Genomic DNA, 23,971 nt, shown 5'->3' on the forward strand with positions numbered 1-23,971 from the left:
CACTTACTTATATAGATATAATACAAGGTGAACCATGTATTATATCCGAGGAGATTGATTAGTGGTAGTTTTTGGAATGCTTCCGCTATACCCCATCTATATATTTGAAAGTTTATGTTCAATTTATAAAAATAGCCTTTTTAATTTTCAAATTTATTAAATGAGCAAATTAGTGCATTGCATCATGTTCGTACGTATTAACATGATGCAACCAAATAACTTGTCCGTTTAGTGAATCTTTCTGTAGTTTGTGGCTACCATCTGGCATCTCTCATATTGTGGAGTTATAGTATTATTTTTTAGGCCATTCGAATAATTAAATTCATCTGCCGTGCAGTGTATTCTTATGTCTGTTAATTGTGTCTTCTATGATAGATTTGTCTGTTTTGTTGGACGAAAAACCTTGCTATCTACGCCTCAGACCGACTAACTCAGACACGGGGTGAAAAAAGCCCATTAAAGTTCCTCACGTCATCGAATCCCGTCGATGATGCGAGGAACTTTAATGGGCTTTTTCTACCCGGTGTGGGGAGGACGGTGACGATACCACTGTGCTACCGGCGCAGACCGTGGAGGTATACTTCATAACTGGGTTGTCACTTATTGCAACACCAGGGTACCTACCCGCCCGCTGAAGGGCGGCCAAAAAGCCTTGAAACGGCTTTTTGGCCGCCATTGGTGAAGCATTGCTTTTTCTAGGTAGTACAATATTAGCGGGCGCCTCCGTAGCCAGGTGGGAAGGAGTTCGAGCCCGTGACCACCAAAACGGAGGATGCGGAAAAGTCATGGAATGACCACCGACTATTCCCGGAGCAATATGGCCTTAGTTGCTAATGCTCCTAAAAACCAAATAACAAACAAACAATATCAGGGCAACTCGTTGTGAAGGCAATCACAATATGAGATGTAACAAAAACGATGCCATTTCACATATTTCAGTCATTTACTATGTACTAACATAATGCAATGCTAAAACTTGAATTTGAATGAGGTTTTATATCCTCACTGACGTGAGGAATTGTTATGGGTTTTCTTGACAGTGTGATTGAGTTAGTTGGTCTCAGGTGAGGGTGGGTTGCATGTCCCCCCCCCACTTCGGAAGTTCAGATTTTTCTTCCATCAAATAGCAGCCCGACCCTTCGATAAATATAAACAACATAACGACGCCCCATAGCCTTAGTTGCTTTGGCACTTAACGTACACCGGACTCAATCTTCGTTTACAGTCATAGGGACTCCTTTGACTTTTTTTTTTCTAGCTGAAATACTTTTAACTTTTGTCTTGCTAAGAGTTGTGTGAATTTGTCTGTAACATGTTCTCTTTATACCCAGCACGACTACTAGGTCAGAGGAGCTTACTTACAATTCCTTATTTTGAAAATGAATACAGTCATTAATAATTATTAGTCAAGCGAGCTTGAACCATCATGGTCTACTGAAAAGCGTATGCTACTGCACTCTCGCCTTGACACTGGGCTAGATTTCATATCTGTGATACTGTGTACTTTAATTTTGGAAAGAAGTACAATATAGTACGTATATCTTCTGTTTAAGCCCTATACTGTGGGATGTCTATGTAGGATCAGAACTTAAAAGGTGCTCCACAAAAGTGGAGCACCTTTTAAGTTCTGATTCTACCACAAAACCACAAAAGACAGTTATTACCGTCTTTTGTGGTATTAGTGGATTTACATGCGACTTTTGGCGCCTCCGTAGCCAGGTGGGCAGGAGCAGCAGTGCGTAGCACACGCTTCTTGATTAGACTGGGGTTCGAGCCCGTGACCACCAAATACGGAGGATGCGGAAAGGTCAGGGAATGACCACCGCATATCCCCGGAACAACATGACCTTAGTTGCTAATGCTCCTAAAAACCAAATAACAACAGCATACGACTTCTGTCTTCTGTTTACCAATAAATTTACTAATATTTGACCACTCGGCTACAATCATGCCCTGGTTATGATAGTCACTTTTCCTGAAGAAAAAAGCTCCTACTTTTGGAGAAAACGTTCATCTCATTTTGGTTCCTCCTCCGAATTGCAAACGTCTTGTCACTGTTTGGTATCTCCTTAAGATTGGACAAAAGTATTCTTCTTCATCCTCGAAGTGTTAGAAGAAGCGTTTGCCAACTGTTTATGTAACTATTTCTGCAACTCCAGTGGGGAAAACTTTAATGGATCAGCCCTCGTTCTCGAGCACCAGTAATTTTAAATGGAGACGGGTTTTCACAACAGGCAGTGAGCGTGGTGCTTACCATCACTATTTTAGTAAACATCTTTGTGTTACTGTCTTAAGCATAGGCCTGTTAAAAAAAATTGACAAACCCTTTTTACAGTAATGCCATCAAGAATTCGCCCAAGTACCTGACTGATCAGTTAAAAGTCACCAGCTTCTTTAAAAGCCTATCACTAATTAGCATTCTTGATTTTTCTAACGCGCTTGAGGAGAGGAGTTGGTATCTTTTCATAAATACCATCTTTTTCACAAAATAATCACGCGATGACAGGTTAGGTAAAGTCCAAAAGCAACAAAGGAATCAGTATGTTGTGTCTGTAATTGCGCGTGTTCTAAGTTCGGTTTGCTGCCTACTCGACCGAAAACCCGAGTTTCCGTGAGTTAAAAACCATTACCCTGTCCCAGGCCCGACTAACTTAGCCCTAAAAAAAAAAAAAAAAAAAAAATTCCCATAACTTTCTCGTGACATTGCAGGATTAGAACGCAGGCCTCTTTCACTCGACGCGAAAGAACGGTGATAATAATCACTGTGCTACCCACGAGGGCAATGTGATGACAAAGGGAGATATTTAGCAAACCCGTTGAATTTCTTGGTGAAGTATTTCTTTAGAACTGGGTTCATTTGAATTCTGCGCTGAGATAATTAAGGCCATGAGGCATCAGTGTTACCTCTCAGATTGTATCGGTAGATTGCTCATATTCTGTGGTCGGATTTTGTATTTTTCCGGTCTGGAGGAGGACCATGCAATCCTCAGCCTACTGGATTATCCACGTTGTAAAAAAAAAAGGTCCATTAAAAATTCCTCCCGTCAAGATGGAATTTGAACCCAAATGTTTCCAATACGGCGTAGAAAGACAGCGATTATAACCACTGGGCAGCTTTATAATCGCGGCGCATCCCTATAGCACATTTTATGAATGATGGGTGTCTAATTAACTTGTTTTGCCAACGTCTGTGTTCACCTTAATGACCTCAATATGAATAAATAAGAACATTATAAAGAGTTAAGTCTGGTAAAAGAAAATTAGAACTTCCATTGAAAAAATCAAAAACAGGCAAGGTCCTAGATACTTTATTAAGAAAATAAAAATCTGGAATCATTTACTGGAAAACCAAATCTTACACGTTGTTTTTCTGAACGCCACTTTCTATGACTAATGCGTTCAATAATACACGAGATGTAATTTCTTCCTCAACCGTAATATTCTTGCAATGAACTAAAATAACCAGCAGCTGAAATTACATTCTAAAGACTAGGAGGTATCACCGATTGACCAGTGTTCGGAACTAGTTTTAGAATCATGAATAACATGTGTACTTTATACAAAAAAGACTTCACTTTTTGGAAAGAGACTAACCCACCTTCACAGAGGTTTGCCATTTTTAGTTTGAACTGAAAAGTGACTCAATTCATTATTATGATAATTTTAGCGTGCCTTAAACTCCAAATAGAGTAAGGTTAGTTATATAATCTTACTCAGTTATATTATATCTGCAATTCAGTGTACATGAACTCCCCGACTTACGGAAATTCAACTTTACGTAAGGTTTTACCGGCCGGTGGAAACGTATTTTGCATCCCGTAGGAATAAATGGAGGTATCGTAATGCGAACGCAATAACACATTTTTTTTTTTTTTTTTTTTTGTAATTCGTTCCAAGTCCTTGGAAGTTGAAATTTTCGCTATATTACTGAGCTTATTTATCTCTCTAAAAGGTCACATTTATAAGGGAAATTTCACTACCCTTTCATCGTTATCATATGTACCCGTTATAAGAATTAATTTTGAACGCCTTTGTGATATTTTTCTAAAACACGTTTTGGAGATCACGACCATAAAACAATAAAAACATTTCCACTTTCCAATTTATTGGACTTTTTCTGTTAGTGCATGTAATTATAAACGGGTAGCAAACTCGATCTTATTGCATTTGCGATAATACCGATAACTGCAATTGCGTTGGTTTTTACGCTATTATGGTGAAATGTGTTCCCCTTCACTAAAATCTTCAATCATATAAAAAACAAATTTTCAGAAACTTCTCTTCGTTCCTGTTTACGTATTACAATGATGAAGTGAAAGGGTGCTAAGAAACGAAACAAAATTAATTTAGAAATGAAAATGAAAATGATTAAAAAATACGAAGCAGGACAAAGTTTGTCATCTATTGCAAGGGAATTAGGTCTCGCTGCTTCGACATTTTAAAATACTATTTTAAAGGACAGTGCGCATATAAAAGAACATGTCAAAGGATCAACAGTGATCACAAAACAGCGTTCAGATGCTATATCAAAGATGGAACAGTTGTTAATAATATGGATGGAAAATCAGATTCAGAAGCGAGTGCCCCTGAGTCTAATGACCATTCAAGCAAAAAAACAAACAAATAAGTATTTATAAAGATATTAAGGATAAGTACGGCGAGCCGCAACCCAAGTTAGTGGCATGCAACGGGTGGTTTAATAGGTTCAAGCACCGCGCTGGTTTCCACAACATTAAAGTATGCGGTGAAGTTGCCAGTGCCGATTTTGCAGCTGCAGAGAAATTTTGTGATGTGTTAGAAAAAATTATTGATGAAGGCGGCTATTCAACGCAGCAAATTTTTAACGTTGATGAGACTGCTCTGTATTGGAAAAAAATGCTGGATCGAACATACATTGCCAAAGAGGAAAATACAATGCCACGTTTCAAGGCGTCAAAAGATATGGCCACGCTCATGTTTGGTGCTAATGCAGCGGGAGATTACAGATTAAAACCTGCTTGTGTACCATTCTGGAAATCCTCGTGCATTTAAGGCCATCAGTAAAGCCACCGTAACCGTGCATTTCCGATCGAACTAGAGAGCATGGATAAAAATACTGTATCTCTCTTTGAGGATTGGTTTAAGTGCTGCTTCATTCCCGAGGTTGAAAAATATTGTAAAGACAACGACGTTCCTTTCACGATTTTGCTTCGATTAGATAATGCTCCTGGATTATCTAGATAGTTTCAATTCGAGCGTGAGAGTTATATTTCTACCGCGAAACACGACTTCACTCATCCAATCTATGGATCAGGATATTATTTCGAATTTAAAAGCATACTAATTACTCACAACATTTGCTCAGGCATTGTCTGCAGTAGACGACGAGAAAAATTTTACGTTAAGAGACTTTTGGAAATCTTACAACATTTACCACGTCATCTTAAACATTAATAAAGCCTGGACGAAAATTACTAAAAGTTGTTTAAATGGCGCATGGAAGAAAATATGCCCACGGTACGTAAAAGGCTTCGAAGGATTTGTAAAAGACGAATCATATGAAGAGGTTACAGATAAGAGTGTAAAGGTTGCAGAGCTACTTCAGTTGGAGGTTGATGCCAAAGAGGTGGAGGAGTTCATAGAGGAGGAGGAGAAGGAATTATCTAACGAAGAACTTATTGACTTTCAGGCAGCGATGGTGAAAGAAGAAAATGCTGGCGAAGCTCAAGATGAACCAAACGAGGAGCCGAGACGCTTCATCACCAGAGAGATGGCAGTGACATTTCATGAAATTGCATCGGCAATGACGAGGTTTGAGAAGATGGATCCTGACAGCAAACGATTCTTAAAAGCTAACAGAGGGGTGAATGATATGCTTGCTAGCTATAAAGAAATATACGATGAAAAGAAAAAATCCACCGTCCAGCCATCCATTAGTATGTTCTTTCGTAAGGTTGAGCGGCCGACCCCTTCTAAATTTCCACAGCCCTCAACCTCGGCAGCGGCGTACTTATCAGCTGAAGTCGAATCTGGCAACGATGCTCGAGAGGTAAAATTTACTGATGTTATCCCTTTATAAATTTGAATTTTTTTTAAATTGCACGCTTTTGTAATTTTTCCTGCGCATTGAATAAAAAGTTGAATAAACACAATAAATAATTCTGTTTACATGTTTGTCGCACATTTCTTTTTTGATTCATTCAATTCAGTGAGCACAGTTGCGAGTGCGGAACAAGCATAGGGGAAATTACGACTTCCGTAGCGTTTTGCGGAACGCAACCCTTACGTAAATCGAGGAGTACCTGTATTCTGGTCGATTTGCCTATTTTTCTGTAGAGAGAGAGAAAAAAAAAAAAAAAAAAAAAAAAAAAAAAACAGGGAAAAAAAACACATCCCTGAGTTTCCGGGAGAAAAAGCCACGCAGTTATCGCGTGAGACTGACTGAAAAAAAAAAAGAAAAAAAGAAGAAGCTCATAAAAATTCCTAATTCCTAGCGTTATTGACAGGATTCGAACTTGGGCATTTTCCACCCGATGTGGGGAGGACATCAGTTTTATCCGCGGTGATACCCTTGAGGCCTTCCAAAATGCATTAAGTGCTTGTGCGATATTCAGGTGAATCCACGTAAATATCCAGTATTATATATTCACATATTATGAGCACTGCTATACGATTGCGAAAGTACTGTAACCGTATCGATTTTTAGGCAAATTCTGGTTTTAATAGACTTGTAATTCCACAACATTTCCATGTTATTGCATCCAGTGGTGTGTAACGATAAATGGAAATGTTTGCTTCTGTTTATTTTTAAAAGGAAGTAATATGCCATCAGTAGCTCTGCGTCGGATTCATAAAGAAAACCAAATGATCTTCCATTGGAAGATCCAGTTATTCCCCGAGGTAACTAATGCCGTGAGGCATCAATGTATTGTGTTTTCTGTGGTCACTTTGCATGTTTCATGGAGATAGATAGCATCTCGGTACGTTTTACTGATATTGACATATTAAACCTAAGGCTTTTATGACGTCAGTGAGGTCCGTTTCATGCATAAAAATTTTGCCAAACGTAATTGAAATATTACAGAACAAAATTAGAAATTGGTAATTAATTATCTTTAGATAAATGAGATTGCATATGTGAAATAACGAAAAAGTGCAAAAAATGTTAATAACAGTTCACTTACCTTAGCGTTGGAGGAAATAAAAGGGGCGGTTGTGCTTTCTTTTTATCACAGGTAGGAGTTACTGGTTGTTATACTATATGAAATTTCTGCGCACTACACAATGCTTCACCGTACACAGTCAACTGTACATATCTCCACAGTCAACTGCAGGCACTGATTGCTTTAGCTCCTTAGAAACGCCGGGATGCTTTATCCTTATGTGAAAAACCCGGGTGCTACAAACGCATGCGCGCTGGAGCCTTCGGTAACCAAGAAGTGTATCTTCAGCCTCTTAGCTTCTCATTATATTGCGCCTAGGAAGCTAATGGCGTTGGAGTTTTAATATGACCTTGAATGCTATTGGGCCTTCTGCTGAAGGTGCGTAACGTCACATTCACGTCACGTCTTTTCTGACATCTCACTACTTTCCACGTGCTATTGCTTCTGGTAGTAAACTTTAATTTGTTTTTATTTAGTAGAGAATGATAAAGGGCAACGACAAGTTACGGTCCGCTGAGATACTTCAGTGAATAAGTAAAATACGAAACTGACATTCCTTCTAGATTCGCTAATGTGGAACGATTATTTCACTTTCAATTATGAAAATGGTGTCTTAAAGAAATGGAGTGAAAAATGTTTACAGTTGTGTTTGTTTACCGGAAAGCCAGCGTTGCTTATTCAGCGAAAGTAATCCAGCGAATGGTAGTAGGTACTTTTGTGCAGTGGTGGCAATCCAGTTTTTATTGACACTGACTTTCTTTGATTCTGCACTTCGTAATAATTAGTTTAATGAATGGTATTGATAGAAATCAAGTACATAGTATTTTTTACAAAACTTCATATTAAGCAGACTTATTGAAATAAATTATTAATAAATAATTGAAATAATTAATTAACGAAGTTTCATTAATACATTTTATCTTGTCACCTGTTATAATATATACCCCATAACAAAAATATAAAATAATAATAATACACTTCCGTTCTCATCACCGTATGATATGAAATACAGGAATATTTCTTATTCTCTTTATTTTGTAAACTCCTGTGACTCAGTATGACCCATCTCAGATTAATTAATTAAATAATTTTTAAAATTTTGTTTTATTAATGGGCTCTGGCTTATTACATTTTTAACAACCGGTGCGATGCCATTTTTAAGAGAAATCTTTGAGCATTAGCATCCTTATACAGGGTGTTTCAACGTTCCGTCTATCTAGCTTATTTTTAGGTTTGGACTATTTGTCGTCTGAACCATATGAACTCCAGAAGAGTTCATAAGGTAGAGAGAAAAAACTGGAGTATAAACAGAAAAAATATAATATAAATACAGCTGTGTAGCATCTGCTCTGGAAAATAATGACAAAAGAAATAATGTTAAAAATATTTCTTTTTAAAAAAATAATAGAATGGAAAGCAGCAATTTTATGAAACAAAAGTTTAAGGGAAAAAAAAAAACAAAAACAAAAAACAAATGCGCAATAATAAATTCATTACAAGAAATAAAATAAGAGATAAATGAAACGGGAATGGATATTTGGTGTTTAACTTTGCAATTTTGGTTGTTTGTTATTGACGATCAGTTAGCCGTAACATTCAAGAACATTGTACTATTATTATTTCCACAAATGAAAAGTAAAAATGTAACTTAAAAAAAAAAAAAAAAACCACGGCAAATTCAAATAATTTTAAAATAGCAGATACACTCCAAATAAGTAATTTACATTATACACTATTAACAGAAAAGAGCGGCACATCAAGTAGTAATTTAAATGGTCAGGCAGTATAGTTTCGAAAGCAAGTGTAAATCAAGTACAAAATAAAAAGCCAACGTCCGATTTAAATGTTGCACGTTGTTGGTTTCAACGTCCCATGAATTGCCATGTTATCACCTTTACAATGGGAATCACAAGTACCTTACAGTTAAGAATTTCATGCAAATATGAAGACGAATTGACCCTCCAGTTAGCACAGAATCCAGAATATGCACTTATAACAGTATTGGCTAAGCTGTATAAACAATGAAGAACGCAGCGAAATTCATTAGAATTACAACACGGACTATAATCTCCGGCCGGGGAGTTGCACACAACGAATACGATACCGGCGCAACACCCTGGCAATACGAGGGAAACGCTCGGATATTGGAAAATATAAGCAGTAGAAATGAGTGTATTGTCCTGATTAGAGTGGAAAATATTCAGATTTTTTTTTTTTTTTTGTATGATTTTTGTTTTTGTTTTTTGGTGAGGTTCCGCCTCACTGATATAAACAAAAAAAAAAAAAATAAATAAATAAATTAAATAAAAAAATATATACAGTATATAGATTTTGTGATCGTATTTCTGAATATGAGAACCTGACTGGTCCTTAAATTTTGCACACCAGTATAGTTCAGTCACAGCATGGATTCGTTAAGGGGAAGTCTTATCTGACAAATTTGATTGGATACTCTGATGTGGTCCAGAAGGAACTGAATGCAAAAAATAATTTTGATATCATATGAGGGGGTTTCAAAAAGTTCGTACCCTTACCTAGAAATAATAGCCCTAGAAAGGTGAAACTTCACAGGAATTTTAATCCTTTTTTCTATGTACTCTTCATGTATAGTACCACATTTCTCCCATTCATGGATCAGTTGTTTAATGCCTTGATCATAGAATCCCCAGTTTTTGCCCGATACCACAATTCCACTTCAGTGATTATCCTGAGAAGAATCAAAGCGGCATCCATGCATTGGTTTCTTAATTTCTCGAAACAAGAAGTCTGACGGTGCTAGGTCAGGGGAATAGGGCTGCAGTAGTTCGAAACCACACTGGGCAACAAATTTGATAGTGGCAACGGCCATGTGAGTCGGTGCATTGTCTGACGGAAGACGGACACCTTTGGTTAACATTCCACGCCTTTTCACCTTCCAGGCATCGCGTTACTTTTTCAAAAGATTTCTGTAGTATTCTCCGGTAAGTGTGCAACCACGAGTTAGGTAATCTTCCAGGATAGGCCCTTTTCTGTCCCAAAACACGGACAACATTACCTTCTTCGCAGATGGAGTGGTTTTTGCCTTTTTGGGAGGTGGGGAGGAGGTATGCTTCCACCGTTTTGACATGTTTTTAGTGTGAGGATCACACTGGTACACCCAGCATTCGTCATTTGTCACCAACCGATCAAAAAAAAGTTATGAACATCCTCATTACACAAATTCAATAGTTGGCATTCGACATTGCTTTTGCAAAGGCGTCAACAATGTTGGAACTCATCATGCAAATGATCATGTAAAATAGTCTGCGTGGGTAGCACAGTGGTATCGTCAATGTCCTTCCCACACTGGGTGGGAAAAGACCGGGGTTCCAATGCCGTCGATGACGCGAGGAACTTTAATGAGCTTTTTTCACTCCGTGGCTGAGTTAGTCGGTCTCAGGCATAGCCAGCAAGGTTATTCGTCCAGAAAAACAGACAAATCGACCATAGAACACACGCAATTGACAGACATAAGACACAGCAAGGCAAATGAATTTAATTATTCGGGTGGCCTAAATATAATAGTTTTTTTTCGGTCATGTAAAACACTGTGGACAGACCCATAACTAATTCCCATTGCATTTGAGATAAAATGAATTGTCATACGTCTGTCACTCGGCACCAGCTGCTCAACTTTTGCAATTGTCTCACTGTCTGTGGATGTTGATGGCCTTTCTTCTCTTGGCTTGTCAAAAACACTTGTACCGCACTGGAACCCCTGTTTCCCCTTTTTTACAGTGTCATAGGATGAACAATTCTACCCACACAGCTTTCATTTCTTCGTCAATTTCCTGAGCTGAGCTTCCTTGCCCTGAAAATGCAGGAACTTGAGCACTGCTCAATACTCCACTTTGTCAACCATAGCGTCTTTCCTCAGATTCCGGGCTTTACATCTGGTGTACAATCACCTACAGGAATGAAATTTCACATGTTAGTTATTGAATATGCAGAAAACTTACACCGATGAGCCAAAATATTATGACCAGCAAGCCACTATGCAAATTGAAACAACTGCAGTTGAACTATGGTGCGGGTCGGGACACGGTATAAAAACACCTGATACTGAGCTCCGTTAATCAGTGTTACTCTTGTTCTTCAGATGGGAAAGGCAACGGACTTAAGCGAGTTTGACAAAGGGCAGACGACTGGATCAGAGCATATCCGAAATGGCACGGATGGTGTGATGCACATGGGTAGCAGTAACCCCAGAGTAACGTACCAAGTGTGGTACTACACTCATGGTAGCAGAGGACGAAAAGGACCTGCGGTATTTGTGCAGTCAGATATGAAGTATTTTGGACAGTGCAGACAGGCTGCAGCAGTAGCTCATGGTATCTTATCAATGATATGCAGAAAGTTTGCTCGCAGGAATAAGGAGGCGATTTTCCCCTTGTACGAGGCAAAGGCAATTGTCAGTCCACGCTTTTAGTTCTGCATACAGGTCTGGAGGCCTCATTTTAGAATTGCTGGAATGAAAAGGGCAACGAGGTTGGTGAGTGGAACAAAGGGCTGCTGTTACCAGAAAATATTTAACTTCTGCAAATTGCAGCGTTGGGAGACTATGCACCTGCGAGGTGATCTGATTGAGGTGTATAAGGTCTGGAATGGCTCAATGCTGGTAGGATTCTTCCTCTTGGTCAGATTGCTGATCTGAGGGGACATATATTGAAATTGAGGAAAGACAATTGAAGAAAGATGTGCGGAAATTTGCCTTTAGCCAGCGGGTGTATGATAGGGAATAAACTTCCATCTGTGTAGTGGAGGTCGAAAACTTAGGTCAAGGCAGAGCTAGACAACCATTTATAGTGAATGAATGGATGAAATGGGAAGGTTTATTTTTATTTTTTTTTGCTGATGCTATATAAGCTTGCTTTCATGCATCATATGCCTCTAGTAATGCTGCTAGTAACTAAGTCCGTCCATGGTATTCGCAGCATCCTGCGATATATCCACATTCCGAATGCCTTTAGCCGGTTGAGGGAACTTATGTTGAAAGTTTACATCTCAGCACCTATAAAAGTACGGGCCAGATGTTGTATTTGACCATACGTTTCCTTAATTTCTGTTTGAGGTTATCATCGAAAAGAAGTGACCTCATTTCTTGAAAGTTGCTCTGGCGATTTCAGTGGGACTTATTTCTTTCTCATGGTCTAAGTTCTCAGTGATAGTGTTTCCCAAATATTTGAAATGGCTGACATGTTTGATCAGATTGGTATTGTGTGTTAAGTCTGCATTTTCATGTTGTTTGAGGTTAAATATCATAATAATAATAATAATACCACCTTGGTGGAAGCGAATGCGGCTCTGTCACGCTGGGAGAACAAATAATAATAGTAATAAATTGGAATAATAATAATAAATAAATAATGATAAAAATTAATAAATAAATAAACACCATGAAAGTTGCTCCAAGGGCCCCTACCTCAACCCAAGGTTAGAGTGGCGGCTAAGGCAGATTGTGGCGCCATCTGGAGTCACTCCTGAGAACTACCACTGCACATAAGCTGAAGCTAAACAGGTCCACCTCCATGGATGGATAACATCGCAGAGAAATATTAATCATACTGCATCAAGTGTGCAGGACAGTCACTCATGTTCAGGCCTTAGGCAGAAAGGTCGGTTCGAAAAATCAGAGGCGTCCTCCCGAGTAAGATAGTGGAGAAAGTAGCACTGTCCCCCGTATGGCTACTACAAGAGAAGGGTGAGACCATCCAGCACCACCAACTGGAATTTCTTCCTGCGTAACTGTGCTAGTGATCACCCAGGAAGGTTATTTTTGTTATTTGTTTTTTTTTTTTAGGAGCATTAGCAACTAAGGCCATATTGCTCCAGGAATTTGCGGTGGTCATTCCCTTGACCTTTCCGCATCCTCCGTATTTGGTGGTGACGGGCTCGAACCCCGGTCTAATCAAGAAGCGTGTGCTATGCACTGCTGCTCCTTCCCACCTGGCTACGGAGGCGCCACCCAGGAAGGGAGAAAACGTCAACGCATGAGGTGGAGCATCGAAATGAATACTTACATCATGCAAGCATGCTACGAAATAACGAAGCTGGAGACTGATCTGGTGACTTACAGGAAAGACTAGATACTAAGTGGATGGAACGATTCCCGGATATTCAGGTCAGCGAATAGCGGGCCATCGTCACGAAGAACCTGATAGCTCCTGCAATCTAGGAAAAAATCAAGCGGGACGTGAGAGATCAACTACAAAGGATAAAGAATACGGAACCAGAGGAGGAAGAGCATATACCATCACCGAACCAGAGGAAGAAGAGCAAGAAAAAATACAACCCGCAGCAGCTGAAGTGGAAAGAGATGAGGTCATGATATCCAGAATAGAGGACGAGTGGAAGGCCCTAACAAAATTCGAAGGAATGGATCCCACCAAGACTCATGTGATACCGAAGCAAAGGCGGAATAGAACCTTGTGGAGAGTCACAGACCACCTTAATCGGCAAAAAATACCGCATTACCTTGACAGCAATGGTGCAACACTGGAGGCCATCCACACACACAGCCGTGTATTGTGCTGCGTTAGCAGCCACGAGGATTAATGGAAGAGAAATGAAGAACCGAAAATAGAAGGAACTGCCAACTTGGGAAAGATTTCAGCAGAAGATAGAAGAATTAAGAGTCAAGATAGGCCAATTGACCCAGTACCAACGGGGCAATAGCAGTAAGAAATTAATTGGAAAAGTGAAGAGCATCCACAGCAAACATGAGACAAAAAATCAGAGAATAGGAGAGTACTTGGACACATTGAAGCAGAACTTCCTTGCAATCAGCAAGAGACTACGCTGATACAAAGAGATCTCCCTGAGGAAAATAAACAACCGAATCTTCGATGAGGACTAAAGAGGCTTCTACAGAAGTCTCGGAGAAGATGGGAAAGAAGGGAACGGACCACTCCGAACAGAAGCCTCTTTGGTAACCGCCGAGCTGCCTGGATAGAAGTGGAATGTAAGAAAACGAAGGACGTACAAGAAATGAGAGGATGGGAAATTCGGGAAGAAGTAAAACATACGATTAAGAACGCTCACTACTGGTGAACCCACCCAGGAATAAATAACGTCCACAACTACTGGTACAAGAAACATACTTGCACACACAAGCACCTGGCAGAGCAATTCGCCCAAATGATATAAGGCACCCAGAGACAATCCCGAAGTTTCTCACTCAAAGAAATATCTGAAGCCTAAACACGAAGATACAAGTAACCAGTTGAAATATAGTCCAATCACTTGCCTCCCAACAATGTATAAGATCCTGACCAGCTGCATAACCAGGAAGATACCAGACCCATTGGTGAGCTAGAACGTAATGGCCGAACAGCAGAAAGGATGCAAGGGGGCCGACCGGGCTAGCCGAGTGGGTAAAGTACCTGCCCGGCAACCCAAAGGTATGAGGTATATTGAGGGTCTAGCGGCTCCTGGGATTTCTCCCATCTCCGCGAATGTTCTATGTATCGGTGACAGTACCCTGTCAAAGCCAGAGATTTAGAAGTGTGTGGGTCATGAGTAGTGTTATATGTTGTGCCCATTGTTTATCCGGCTTATTGGCCGCCAGGCCCCTAATGGGACCAGACGTTGTCCATACCTCGCCACGTGGAGGCTAGCCGGGTGTTACCATTGAGTCAATTGTACTCTGGCAGGTCCTGCCACTTACTTTCCTGGGATTTTAGTGGCTAGGACCTTAAAAAAAAAAAAAAAAAAAAAAATTGGAACGACCGCGGTTGATTTTAAATCACTTATATTAAAGCACTAATATGGGGTTTGACGCTGAAAGCATGTTTCTGAAGTGCCTAAAAGGTTGGGCGAAATTTTTTGGTGTATTTAAATTTGGACGTGTAGGGCTATACGCTGTGCAAGAAAAAGTGCTGGGAGGGGAGAATCGAGGCTGGTGGGTGAAATAGGAAGAAGAGGGTCGTAGGGTAGGTGACCCCCAATTTTTCAGTGAGGCATGCCCATGCCCCACCAGAGGGAAGAAATGGTGTGGCAGGGAAGAGAGGCGACAGCAAGCCGTCACCTCCCTCCCCTGCCGGGTGTGGGAGTAAAAGAATTGCACTGCACAAGAGAGTGCAGAGCATAGAGCCAATATGGCTCCGTTGAGGCAGCAACTTGGAGTTTCTCTATCTTCGTTGGTCTTCTCTGTCATTGGTAGCCATATTTTTCCTCAGCTATGAACATTGGTCAGGTCCATTGTTGGTCTGTTTGCTATGGCTGTGGTTCTCTTCATCATGGGAAGATCCGCAGCTCCATGGGGTTATTCTTGCGATCGCTGGTTTTAGATGATTAGTAGTAAGCAGGTTCCTGGGCGAGGTTCTCCTTGAGTCCTCTCCACGCATATTCTGTGTTTTTTTTTTTTTTTTTTTTTTTTTATCTTCTGTAGATGGCTATCAATGTTTTACGCCTACCAAATAGTTTTTGGGCATATTCCTTTAGCTCCCTGTATTCCTCAAGTGAGTCCAATAGATGTGATTCCAAGTTCTTGGGGAGGTAGTGTATTGCAGTGATCAGTCTGCACCTGAGGTCCTCATAATGGGTGCAATCATACATAATGTGCTCCCAGCACTCAAGCTCCCCACAGGCACATCTCGGATCCACCTCAATCCCAGCGCTGCCAGCTTGGCTGTAAAGGCCCCGTGACCAGTCAATAAATAGATTGAAAGCCAGGTTGAAACCAAGTTGGGGGACTGGGGTACATCCTGTCGATGTTCGGAATGAATTTCCTGGTGATATTTCCCTTATTTGAGTTGGCCCAGCGCTCCTGCCAAACTTGCATCAGGTGTTTTTGCAGCCTTGTCTTTTCATTTTTTTGTGGTGCATTAACGTCCACAGTATAGCCATGGTATGTACAAGGTATTCCTTTCTCTATGTGGTAGTTCATTCCCCTACGCATGATCTCTAAGTCAAGGGGAAGAGCTCCGGCCAAGACCTGCAGCGCGTGGGTACTGGTTGTCCTACAAGCACGTGTAACTGTCAGTAGGATTGTTCTTTGCGTTGCATCAAGGATGCGTCGGTTTACTACAGTTCCTGTTTTGGAAAACCATATTGCTGAGGCGTAAGTGATGATCGGTAGGAAGGTTGTTTTATAAAACAATGACAGGGTGCGTTGGTTTAACCCCCAGTCCCGCTTGACGATCCTAGCCACCAATCCAGAGTATCTTTTGATTTTGGCTCTGATATAAGTTAGATGGTGTTTAAAAGTAAGATTACCATCCAGTATAACTCCTAAATATTTTAACTGGGTCTACGTATATCAAGCTTGCCTTTTAGCAGGACGGAGGACGTCTTTGTTGTTGATATCGTCAGGCAGTGGGTGCTGGTCCAGTTTTGCAATATCAGCATTGCCTGATTGGCCTTTTCCTCTAGCTGGGCCCGGCTATCTGCAGCAATGGTGAGGACCAAATCATCAGCAAAGGCCTGGGAGCGCACATCCCCAAGGTGCAAAGCCAAGAACCCATCCAAAACCATATTCCACAGGAGCGGCCCCAGAACAGAACCCTGGGGACAGCCTCTGTGGACATCACGATTCACTCTACCATAAGGTGCTTCCACGATGATGCGTCTCTCGGAGAGATAAGACCTAATTATGGAATATAAGTTGATCGGCACATGTGCCAGCCTTAGTCTTGCCAGTACGCTCGGCCACCAAATGGTGTCGAACGCCCCAGCGAAGTCAACAGAGATGGCTAGAAGATATTTATTATTGCAGTTTGCTGCTGATTCCGATAGGCTACGCAAGGCTTCCACAGTAGACGAACCCTTCTTGAATCCGTATTGCGATGTCTCTGTACAAAGTAGTCTTTCAAGCAGTTTGCTTGCAACCGGCAGTAGGGCTATTGGCCGATAGGAGTTTGGCAGGTGGGGTGGTTTGTTCGAATTTTTGGCGATTAATTTTACCTTTGCTGTCTTCCATTTTTTGGGGAAGATGCCCTTAGCCAAGCAGCTGTTATATAGGTGTAAGAGGAGGTCTGGAACGATCTCCACGGTCTTCTTAATAATTTCGGGTTCTAAGTAGTCCAGGCCTGGACATTTATTATTTCTTATCGTGGTTGCCATTTGTTGTAGTTCATCCCGTGTGAAGGGTGGCTCCTGAGTGTCTGTTGAGTAAAGGTCGCGGGTTCGATTCCCGCCTCGGGCTTGGATCAAAGTACTGCAAAAAAACTTTGGGAGGTGCAATATGGCCACAGAAGCCGATGCGCCAACAACTATCCAAAAAAAAAAAAAAAAAAAAAAAAGATGCAAGGGGCTGAGCAAAGGATGCCAGGAGCAATTAACCATAGATGCCACGGTTGTGGAGCAAGCCTACAAGAAGCGTCTAACCATGTATGCAGCCTACATCGATTAGATTACTGCAAGGCCTTCGACTCCGTGCCTCATAGCTGGCTAATGGAGGCGCTGACCATCTATAAAGTCAATCCGATAGTGACAAACTTCCTAGGAGAAAAGATGGCAAAATGAAGTATCACGATTAAGGTCGAACACATCACAACCAAGCCAATCCCCATCAGGAGAGGAATCTTTCAGACAAATGCCCTGAGCCCAGTATGGTTCAATGATATTAGGATGGAATTTGGTCTAGGCAAATCAAGACTCACGGATTGCCCCAGGGAAAATTAGTCAACCGAAACTACCACCTGCAGACTGGTAAAGAGATCGAAGCCTTGGCAGAGTAAGAGGCCTACAAATACTTGGGGATGATGCTGATAAAAAAATACCATCGTACACTCAGAAGCCTGCTGAAAGAAAAGCTGAACGGAGGGAACTCAGTTAAACACCATAAACACCTATGCAGTCCCAGTGCTAACATACTCCTTCGGGGTCATAGATTGAATTAACACCGAGCTGGAGGATATCATGAGAAAGACAAGGACAATGATGACCAAGAGCCGCCAACACCACCAGAAATCTGCCGTGGAGAGACTGACGACTGCCCGGAAAGGAGGAAGGGGCCTGATAGACCTCATTGAGCAACAGAAAACAGCGATAGCTAACTTGAAGGATTACTTCCAGAAACACACAGCAGCACTCCAGCAGGCCATAAGGAAGGTAGATAAATGTTACACCCTACTCAACCTAAGCAAGGAGTCCCCACAACCAGGAGGAACAAACGAAGTTAGAAAGACGAGCAGAGAAGAAACTCCATGGCAGACACTACAATGATTTCCATCAAAATCACATAGATAAAATTGCTTCCAATGCATGGCTCTCGAGTGGGACGCTCTTCCCCGAGACTCAAGGATTCATGCTGGTCATCCAAGACCAGGTAATCAACACCACGAATTATAGAAAATACATCGCCAAGGAGCCCGGAGTGTTCAATGACACATGTCGACGAGGCCACCTGGCCTCAGAAACGATTCAACACATCACCGCAGGAAGCAAGGTGATCACCCAGACTGAGTACGCTCATAGACACGACCAGGTAGCCACGATAATACATCAGAAGCTAGCAAGGAAATACCAGTTGATCGAAGAAAGTGTACCGTACTACAAGTACGAACCCCAGGCAGGACTAGAGACCCCAACCCGCAAGCTGTACTGGGACCGCGCCATAATAACGGATAGTACAATCCCGCACAATAGACTGGACATAACGCTTGTGGACTAGATGGAAAAAACTGCCTATCGGATTGACATAGGAGAACCCAACACTGGCAACCTTCAGAAAACCCATGGGGAAAAAATCAGGAAGTACACGAACCTAAGACATGCTATCAAAGAGATTTGGCATATGCAACAAGTAACGACCATTCCGATCATCGTGTCAACCGTAGGTATGGTGCCCAAGACCCTACATAACATCCTAGCAACAATAGGTCTCCCAGTGAACACCTACAAGGAACTCCAGAAAGTCGCACCCCTGTAGGATAGTAAATAAATTTTCTGTTTATACTCCGGCACGACAACCAAGTCAGTAGAGTTTACAATAAATCGTCAATCCAAATATTTATCGTATTCAGAGAGTTCCTCGACCAACAGTAACACCAGACATAACAACAAGCAACCTGTGTTCTTGGTAGCAATACCCGTCATGAGGTGGAAACCCCAATTAGGGAGAAATAAGAGCAATAATAATAAAAATAAAATTCTTTATTTATGAAATTTTACAAGAAGAAGATTCCCGTTACAGGTATCCAGAGGAATCTTAACTGTCTAATTGGAGACATTTTATTTATTTACATTGAAACTGGTAAAACATAGAAAAACTGCATAGAACATCATAGAATACATAAAACGATAACAATACATATGACATCCATAGAATGCATGAATCACAGCGAATATATCGCTTTCTCCAGAATAAGATTAACCCAAATATCTTTGAGTTATTGATAATTGCATTTGACCTGGATCTTCTGAGATACTGATGATATTGGGCAGTACTGTAGAGTCCGATCTGGGTATAACTTGATAGACCGATTGAACCAGTCTGGACATATAACACTTGGAGTCAGTTTTAGTTTTAATGACAGGTAAGAAATGGTGACCGCACTTGAATATGGATTTTCTCTTTTTTTCCCTATATGCCGAAACACTGGACCACAGATCAAAATCTGTCCGTGGAGCTCAGTGCGCCGATGATGCTGTTGGGAAAGTGCCGTTTGAAGGTCGATAGTTAATGCGGGTTTGAGCAGAGCAGAGCATTGGAGGGTTTCTGAGAGCTCAACCTGGGAATTACCAGCCGAGGAATTCCCAGATGTTGATGAAGTTGTGAACTGCGAGCTTCCGTGCATATGCGAAGTGTTGGGCTGGGGGTGTAGCTTAGATTTTAACAGAGCTGTGATCTTGATGTCGTATAGGGAAGGTGAGCCGAATTGTTGGCCCACTTGGGGACCCAGATTTCTATGCCCCAAAGCGTCTTTAGGATGGACAAAGGAGCGGCAAACCAGACTTCAATGTCTGATGAGTGAGCTGAAGTAGTAGAAGAGAAATTTCCTGACTGTTTCTTTATTATGCGATCTACAGAGGTCGAGTTTCATGCCCCCGAAGGCCCGTAGCGCATTTGAACGCAGTTGCTGGATTTAATCCTTATAAGTCAGATTTTCGTCCATTATCAGTCCTAAGAATTTACCTGAATGAGCAGCAACGAGAAGATGCCCGAAATTGAGGGGCTCCAGAGAGTGGGATTGCTGGATGGAAGTCTGCTGGTGCTCTCGGTGAGATGATAAATGCGGCGTATTTACAGAAGGAGGTCAGATATTTGTTGAGGGTAACAGACTTCGATAGATTCTTTGCCAGGTCTGGTGAGGTTTAAGGTCTAATGGCACCAGGAATCTCTCCCCCCCGATCTCTGCATTGTATACATTGTGGTATGATACAGAACACTGTAGAGGCCAGAGGTTTGAAGGTTTATGGATATTGTGGAGTGTAACGTTTTGAACTGTTATCCATCTGGCCCTTTAGCCATTGGGCCCTAAATGGGACCTACCATTGCCCACACTATGCCCCGTGGAGGCAGTCGGGTACACCAGTATTTTAGATTTATACTCTGGCAGGTCCTGCCACCCAATTTCCTGAGATTTATGTGACTAGGACCTAAAAAAAAACGGGGGGGGGGGAACGCTTGAAATTGGGTCAGGCCGAAAGAGATATGTTATGTGGGGTACGGTTAAAATTTTTCAGTGTGGGGCTTTTGTAGTTTTGACAATTGTAAAACGCTAGTTGTGAGATAACTACAGTGGGAGGGGAGACTGAATGCTTGGAGGGTGAGAGACAGGAGTATGGAGACAATAGGGAAGATGGCCACAGACTATCTGTCAGGCAGGCATATGCCCTACCAGGCAAAGTTTGGTGGCAGGGAGGAGAGGTGTATGAGGTATGTTGAGGGTCTGACGGCTCCAGGGATTTCCCCCATCTCCGCGAATGTTCTGTGTATCGGTGGCAGAACCCTGTCAAAGCCAAATATTCAGAAGCGCGTGGGCCATGTGTAGTGTTATATGTTGTGCCCATTGCTTATCTGGCTTATTGTCCGCCAGGCCCCTAATGGGACCCGACGTTGCCCACACCTCGCCACGTGGAGGGTAGCCGGGTGTTACCAGTGAGACAATTGTACTCTGGCAGGTCCTGTCAATTACTTTCCTGAGATTTTAGGGGCTAGGACCTAAAATAAAATTAGAATGAGTGTGGTTGATTTTAGATCAGCTACATGAAGGTGCTAACATGGGTTTGACGCTGAAGGCCCGTTTCTGAAGTGCCTAAAAGGTCGATAGGGTAGGTGTCCCGTATTATTCAGTGAGGCATGCTGGCAAGGGAGAAGGTTACGGCGAGCTGTAACTTCCCCCCTTGCCAAGTGTGCGAGAAAAAGGGTTGCATCGCACAAGAGAGTGCAGCGCCTTGAGACAATATAGCTCCGTCAAGGTGGCAACTTGGAGTTTCTATGCAGTATGAGATCTTCGTTGGTCTTCTCTGTCATCGGTAGTCTTTAGTATCCAGGATTGTCCTCCTCAGCTACGAACACTGGTCTGGTCCGTTGTCAGTCTGATATCAATGGCTGTGGTTCTCTTCATCATGGGAAGATCCGCATCTGTCTCTATTGGGTTATTCTTGCTTTCATTAGGTATTAGATATTATTAGTAGTGAACAGGTTCCTGAGGGAGGTTCTCCCTGAGTCCACTTCGCGCGTGTTCTCATGTTCTGTGTCTTCGTTTTTTTTTTTGTTTTTTTTTTTATTTATTATCTGTTTCAGTTTATCTGGCTATCAGTATAGCTACGCCTAGCAATTGGTTTTTGTGCATATTCCTTTAGCGTCCCAATGTCGAAAAAAAGTCGCGAGTTAGGGTTGAATGTTAAAGTGTCTGCAATTCTGCCCAGACGCAATAGGAGGGAGTATATGATGAGAGCCTTGTCGATCTATTCACCCCTGGAGAGATTGTGCAAGGCTCAAGGGGTTGAATCGTTTTCAGCCTGGTCTGTGCTTGTTGTCAGGAGAGACTGATTCTACAGGGATAGGGTACACTTAAATACAAAGGGTGCAAAAATATTTGCTGATGCTATCGATGCATATTTAGGTGTGCCGGAAAACTGCTAGCTTGGGGGGGGGGAGATACATGGATTAAAAGGTTAACAGTGGCCTCAGGCAGAGGCAAAAATGATTCTTGCACTGTTTCTATTAGAATGAGCAGCAGCCTAGAAAGCAAGGTAATGGAGATTTTCAGGACTGCTGGGAGTCATAGTGGAACAAGTAAATACATGGGCTGTGTTAAGGTAACTAAGAGTAGGATAACTAAGGCTAATTAGGGTAACTAAGAGAAAGGGTAACCGAATTCTAATCTCAACGATGTCCATTTCCACTTGCAGTCTGCCAAACCCCATGTACTTTTTCTGACAGAATCTCAGTTATCGGTTGATTCATCTACTGCTCATCTCAGATGCCCAAATTATTCGCTGTATGATTCCTTTCGCCTCAAAGGTGGTACTTGTGCATATGTCCGTTCTGATATTCCCTGTCAGAGACTTGGCAATTTGGAATCTCCTCTCTTTGATCTTCTCTGGCTTAAAACCTCTCTACCTCATTGTGTCAAATTCATCTGTTGTCTCTACCGTTCTCCCAACTCCACTAATCACTTCTTCTCTTTACAACTTGACTTTCTCCAGTCCTACTTTCCTAACAGTGAAGTAATTTTCCTTGGTGATTTTAATGTTCACAACTCCAGCTGGCTTCCGTTTTCTAGTCACACCGACCCAGCAGGTCGAGATGCTGAGGCTTTTGCAATTACTAATGACCTAGCACAGATTGTTCATTTACCTACAAGAATACCGGACAATCCTAATCATACAGCCAATACGCTTGATCTTTTTCTCACAAACAACCCTTCTAAGTAAACGGTCGAAGTGAGAGGTCCTTTAGGCACTTCAGATCACAACTTGGTGATTGTCTCTTCTCCAATGGAACCTTTATCTCATGGCTATTGCCAACCACGTGTTGTTTGGCATTACAAGAATGCAAAATGGGATGACCTGCGAGACTTCTTTTTTTCTTTTCCTTGGTCGGATTACTGTTTCAAAACTTCTGATGTCAATGTTTGCTCAGATCGTGTCAGGGAAATTATTCTTGCAGCAATGGAATCCCTTATCCCACACTCCACTTTAAAATCTCGTCCTTTATCTAAACCTTGGTTTTCCAATAAATGTGCTAAGGCTGTCCAAGAGAAGAATGTTGCATATCGTAATTGCCTTGTTTCTAATTCTTCAGTTTCATTTTCTGCCTGCACCAAAGCTCGCAACAGTTGTAAAGCAGTTATTAATCAGTCCAAACTAGAGTTTGAACAGGCTAAGAGTAGAAAACTTGCTTCTTGCCCTAATGGTAACCGAGCATTCTGGTCTCTTGCCAAAGCTATTGGCCGCAACTTTTGCCCATCTTTGCTCCCACCTCTGTCCAAACGAGATGGTTCTGTTGCCACTTCAGCCAAGGATGAAGCTGACCTGCTAGCATCCCATTTTTCTTCCAGCTCATGTATTAATGATCTCGGTAAAACACCTCCCACCATTCCCAACACGCTCCATTCAATGCCTCCTGTGGTCTTCCGTCAAAAAGGATATCAGAAGGATTTTGATGAATCTTGATGCTAAGAAAGCTCCGGGTCCTGATGGTATTTCTCCACTTGTTCTCAAAACCTGTGCTCCTGAACTTACTCCTATTCTTTGCCGCCTTTTTTCACTTTCTTATTCCAAAAGTGTTTTTCCTTCTGCTTGGAAATTTGCTCATATCCAGCCAGTTCCTAAAAAGGGTGACAAATCCCTCCCATCCAATTATCGTCCCATTGCAATTACTTCTACTCTTTCTAAAGTAATGGAGAAATCCATTA

At 41.7% G+C, this 23,971-nt stretch overlaps 1 protein-coding gene across 1 annotated transcript in view; it reads right to left on the reverse strand.

Moving 5' to 3' along the window:
* Positions 1-7,400, reverse strand: part of LOC150079040 (very long chain fatty acid elongase 7-like) — a 98,214-nt gene extending 90,814 nt beyond the window's left edge. The window contains exon 1 of the mRNA XM_090384030.1: positions 7,164-7,400. The gene's annotated coding sequence lies outside the window, so the exon portion shown is untranslated. The remainder of the gene's footprint in view (positions 1-7,163) is intronic.
* Positions 7,401-23,971: the final 16,571 nt, after the last annotated feature.

This window comes from Mastigoproctus giganteus, chromosome 10 (assembly GCF_048544385.1).
Source record: "Mastigoproctus giganteus isolate SK-2022 chromosome 10, ASM4854438v1, whole genome shotgun sequence".
Classification (NCBI taxonomy): Eukaryota; Metazoa; Arthropoda; class Arachnida; order Uropygi; family Thelyphonidae; genus Mastigoproctus; species Mastigoproctus giganteus.